Consider the following 5645-nt stretch of genomic DNA (forward strand, 5'->3'; position numbering starts at 1 on the left):
AGGCAAAAATATCTTAAAAAGAAAAAAGGATAAATATCCAAATAGAAAATCAAAAAGAAAATACTGGACCTATATAACACTATAGACCAAATGGATCCTAAAGACATGTATAGAATGTCTCACCCAGTAACAACCAAATATACATCCATCTCATGTTCAAGAAACATAAGACGTTTTCAAAAACAGATAACATCATAGGTTATAAAATGTATTCACACATTTAAGAGCTCTTTTCTGAAAGCAAAGTAATGAAGCTAGAAATCAATAACAGAAGGAAATGTTTTTAATTCACAAGTATGTGGAGTTTAAGTAAAATGCTCCAGAACAAGCAACAGGTCACAGAAGAAATGAAAAATGAAATCAGAAAATACCTTGAGGCGAAAATAAAAATACAATATCCCAAAACCTATGGGACACAGTAAAAGCAGTACAAAATGGGAAATACAAGCAATAAAGGCATGCATTAAAAAGAAGATCACAAATAAATAACCTAACTTTATACCTCAAGGAACTAAGAAAAGAAGAACAAAACTGAGTCCAACATTACCAGAAGAAAGAAAAAAATTAAAGATAAGAGCAGAAATTAATGAAATTGAGAATATAAAAATAATACGGAAAAAAATGAACAAAACTAAGTTGGTTTCTCAAAAAGATAAAAACTGACAAACCCTTGGCCCGGACTGGTAACACAGCAGGTGGCAAATTAAACTGCAGTGCTGGAAGCCACAAGAACACTGTGGGTTTGGAGCCCTAGGTTCATCTGAAAATGCTCTTTTGTGAGTGCTCAGGTGCCTAAGGTCCTGATGAGCTAGAGGACTAGGGAAATGGGATTGCAGCATGATGAGACACTGTCAAGGGCATCTCTCTCTCTCTCTCTCTCTCTCTCTCTTACTCCTGTCTCTCTCATGCATGCAATGTCTGGCATAAAAGAAAGAGAAGGACAGAGAGAGGTCTTACTAGAAAATATGTCAATAAATTAGAAGAAATAACTAATATGTCAATAAATAACCCCGGAGAAATGGATAAATTCATGGAAACAGAATCTACCAAGACGGAGGGACCAGCAGATGGCGCAATGTTTACATCGCGGGACATCCACATAGTCGACTGCAGTTGAAATCCTGGACCTGATGGCTTAAAACTCATGCCTGGGCTCTTTCCAGCTTAGGCCGGGCAGAATGGCTCCTGCAAAGAAGGGTGGTGAGAAGAAGAAGGGCCGTTCTGCCATCAACGAGGTGGTGACCCGGGAACATACCATCAACATTCACGAGCGCATCCATGGTGTGGGCTTCAAAAAATGTGCCCCTCGGGCACTCAAAGAAATCCAGAAATTTGCCATGAAAGAGATGGGGACTCCAGATGTGCACATTGGTACCAGGCCAAACAAAGCTGTCTGGGCCAAAGGAATAAGAAACATCCATATCAAATCCATGTGCGGTTGTCCAGAAAATGAAAGGAGGATGAAGATTCATCCAACAAGCTCTACGCTCTGGTGACCTATGTACCTGTTACCACTTCCAAAAACCTACAAATCGTCGATGTGGATGAGAACTAACTGCTGATTTTCAAATAAAACTATAAAACAAAAAAAAACTCATGCCAGTCACGTGTGTGTGCGCGTGCCCAAGATCTTGAGAGGAGAATGGAGGAGAAGGGATTGCGGTGTGGCCATCCCCTCTGGGGAGTGATTTCTTGCTTTCTGTCTCTATCTATTCGACACATGTCTTATAGGAAAAATCTCACTTAAGAAAAAAAAAATCTACCAAGACTGAATCACAAAGAAATAAAAAAACCTTAAACAGAACAACTTGAACACCAGTAACAAGGAGATTGAATCAACTGCCAATCACCCGGCCCCCTTGTAAAAAGCCTGGAACCAGGTGACTTTATCGGTTAACTCTACTAAATATTAAAAATATGAATCCTGGGCCAGCAGGTGGCATGGTGGTTAGGGCACTGGATCTCACATGGCTGGTTGTGCAGTTTGAGCCCAGACCTAGTGGCTCGGGAAGCACACCGGGCATGTGTACATGCGTGCCCAGAATGCCCAGAGGAGAATGGACTAGAGGGGATCGCAGAGTGGCTATCCCCACTTGCAAGGTGATTTCTCACTTTCCCTATCTCTGTCTGTCTCTCTTTGGTGAGTGTACATGCTCTATAGCAAAAAATTTAAAATGAAATTAATGCCAATCTTTCCACTGCTTTTAAGATTGAAAAGTGAAAATGCATGGTACTGGGAACCAGCAGTTAGCATAATGGCTATGTCGCTGGACTCCCACGTAGTCGACTGTGGTTCGCATCCCAGACCTGGTGGCTTAAAACTCACGCCGGGCGCGTGTGCGTGCGTGCCCAAGATCCCGAGAGGAGAAGGGATTGCGGCGTGACCATCCCCCCGAGGGTGATTTCTCGCTTTCTGTCTCTGTGTCTCTGTCTGGCGAGCACACGCTCCCTATAGTGAAAACCTCTCCAAAAAAAAAAAAAAAGATTGAAAAGTGAACCATTCCAAACTCATTTTTATAAGGCCCCCATTCCCCTGATGATAAAGGCACTGCAAAAAAGAAACCTGTGGGCCAATATCCCTGCTGAATATAGACGAAAAAGTCCTCCACGAACTACTAGCAAGCTCATTTCAACAACATATTAAAATAATCATACAGAGGGCCAGCAGGTGGCAAAGTGACTAACGCATAGGACTCTCACATGACTATCCTTGATTCAACACCCGGATCCAGTAGCTTGAAACTCACACCAGGCACATGTGTGCCCAGAATCCCAGAAGGAGAATGGAGAAGACGGGATTGTGGCATGGCCATCCTCCCGGGGTGATTTCTCACTTTCCTTCTATCTTTCTCTGTCTCTCTGGCAAGTGCATGTGCCCAATGGCAAAAATCTTTAAAAAAAAAAAGGATGCAGAAGCTGGATGATGGCATTGCATTAAAATGTGGCACTTCATAACAGACCCACATGAGAAGAATGCCAGTTTGCATCCAGACTCCTTCCTGAGTACAATGAGCACATGTGTGCCCAGGGTCTGGGCTGGCTGAGGGTGGGGCGAGATCATGCATGGTACAGTACCCTGACAGAGGAGCTGTATATTTCTCTCTCTTTCTATCTTTTGCACTCATGGAATAAATAAACCAACTTAAACGAAAATTTGAAAGAAAAAAAAAAAAGTCATATGCCATGACCAAATGGGATTTCTCCATGGAATGCAAGGATGTTTCAACATACCCACATCAGGTAATATAATATACACTTCATTAACAAAAGGAAAACTAAAATCACATGGTTGTGTCAGTTGACACAGAAAAAGCGTTTAGAAAAATTCAATACCTTTTTATGATAAAAACTCTCAAATAACTAGGTATAAAAGGAATTGACCTCAACATAATAAAAACCATAAATGACAAGACCACAGCTAATATACTGATAATTCCATAAGTCCCAGCCAGGACAATTAGGCCAAAGAAAAGGAAAGAACAAGAACGAGAACAAGAACAGACTGAAAAGGCATCCATTTCAGAAAAGAAGTAATATTATCTGTTTGCAGATGACATAAATTTTTGTGGTTTTTTTTTTTTTGAGAGATTTTTGCTATAGAGTACATGCGTTCATTGAAGAGACAGAGAGAAAGAGACAGAAAGTGAGAAATCACCCCCTAGTGGGGATGACCTGCAATCCCTGCTCCTCTATTCTCCTCTTGGGATTTTGGGCATGCATGCACATGCGCCCAGAGTGAGTTTCAAGCCACCAGGTTCAAAACTCAAACCATGGTAAGCCACATGAGAGTTCAGAGCCTTAACCACTATGCCCTAGATGACATCATTTGTATGTAGAAAACCCATAAAGATTCCACAAAAGACTGTGAGAACTAATACAAAATTTCACTAAAGTTCCAGGAAACAAAATCAGCATATTAAAAGAAGATGCATTTCTTGATACAAAAAGTAATCTATCCCTTGGGACATATTCCATGGCATAATGGTTACGTCGTTGTACTCCCATTTAGTCAACCGAGGTTCAAGTCCCAGACCCAATGCCTTAAAACTCATGCCAGGAACATGTGCGTTTATGCCCAAAATCCCAAGAGGAGAATAGAGGAGAAGGGACTGTGGCATGGCCATTATCCTGGAGGGGGAGGGTTTCCTTGTTTTCTGTCTCTCTGCCTCTCTCCATCTCTCTGGTGAACGTACATGCCCTATGGCAAAAATCTCTCTCTTAAAAAAAAGAGAGCTGTCGCAAAAGAAAGAGAAAAATAAATTCCCACCTATAATACATCTAAAAGGGGCCATCTCATGGTCTGGTGGCCACATGGCTGACCACATAGTTCAAGTCTTGGGAAACAGCCAGCAGCTTGAGAAACATGCCAGGCATATGTACATGAGTGCCCAAAATCCTGGAAAGAGGGGGAAAATAGAGAGGAAGGGATGCAGCATGATCATGTCTCATGGAGGATACTTTGTCTCTCTGGTAAATTAAAAAAAGGTGGAGCTATCAGGTAACTTAAGAGGTTAAGGTAACTGGATCTTCCATAGCTGACTACATGGTTTCAGTTCTGGGCCCAGCAGCTTGAAAATCACACTGAACATGCCCAAAATAACAAGAGGAGAATGGAGAAAAGGACTGCAGTATGGCCATTCCTCTTGAGGGGTGATTCATCACTTTCCTTCTCTCTCTGTCTCTCTCCAATAAGTCCACATAACCTATAGCAAAAGTCTAAAAAAAAAAAAAAGAGTATATGTGTGTGTGTGTGTGTGTGTGTGCACACTTAAAACTACAAAACACTGATGAAAGAATTTTATTTTCATTTTTAAAGAGAGATTTTTGTTGGGGTTGGCAGGTGGCATGATGGTTAAAGGTGCTGGACTCCCAAATAGCCAATTGCGGTTCAAGTCCTGGACCTGGCGGCTTGCCTTCTCTTTCTCTCTCAATCTCTCTCTCTCTCTCCTTCTCTGGCCAAATTAAAATAAATAGGTAAATGAATGAATGAATGAATGAATGAATGAATAAAGTTCAGTAAAATAATACTTTAAAAAGAAAAGAGAGAGATTTTTGTTATAGGGCATGTGCACTCACTGGAAAGAGACAGACAGAGAGACAAAAAGTGAGAAATCACCTCCTAGAGGGGATGGTCACACACATGCACCCAGTGTGAGGTTTAAGCCACTGGGTCTGGGAATTGAACTGTGATCGACTATGTGGGAGTCCAGCAATGTAACCATCTGCTGGTCCCCTATAAAAGAAGTGTAAAAAGACAAAAATAATGAAAAGATACTGTTCAAATATCCATACTACCAAAACTGAGCTATAGATTCAGTGTCATCCCCATCAAAATCCTGGTGGCATTGTCTACATAAATAGGAAAAAAAAAATCATATAAAACCACGAAAGTAATCTTGAAGAAAGCATATACCCAATACCAAAATGAATCTTAAAGAACAGTACAAACCAAGAGGCATCACATTTCCTGATTTCAAGATATAATAAAAGCCAACACTAAATGAAGACTGTAGAGTACTGTCATAAACAAATGGACAGAAGAGAGAGCCCAGTAATTAGCCCAAATTTAAATATAGTCAGTTGACCTTCAGTCAGGATGCCATCAATACACAGCAGAGAATGGATAGTCTCTTCAGCATAGGGTG

General features: G+C 41.0%; 1 pseudogene; it reads left to right on the top strand.

The window, feature by feature from the left end:
- The first annotated feature begins 1169 nt into the window (after positions 1-1169).
- On the top strand, positions 1170-1555 carry LOC106733931 (60S ribosomal protein L31 pseudogene; annotated as a pseudogene).
- The last annotated feature ends 4090 nt before the right edge of the window (positions 1556-5645 follow it).

This window comes from Tupaia chinensis, unplaced genomic scaffold (assembly GCF_000334495.1).
Source record: "Tupaia chinensis unplaced genomic scaffold, TupChi_1.0 Scaffold000076_1, whole genome shotgun sequence".
NCBI lineage: Eukaryota > Metazoa > Chordata > Mammalia > Scandentia > Tupaiidae > Tupaia > Tupaia belangeri.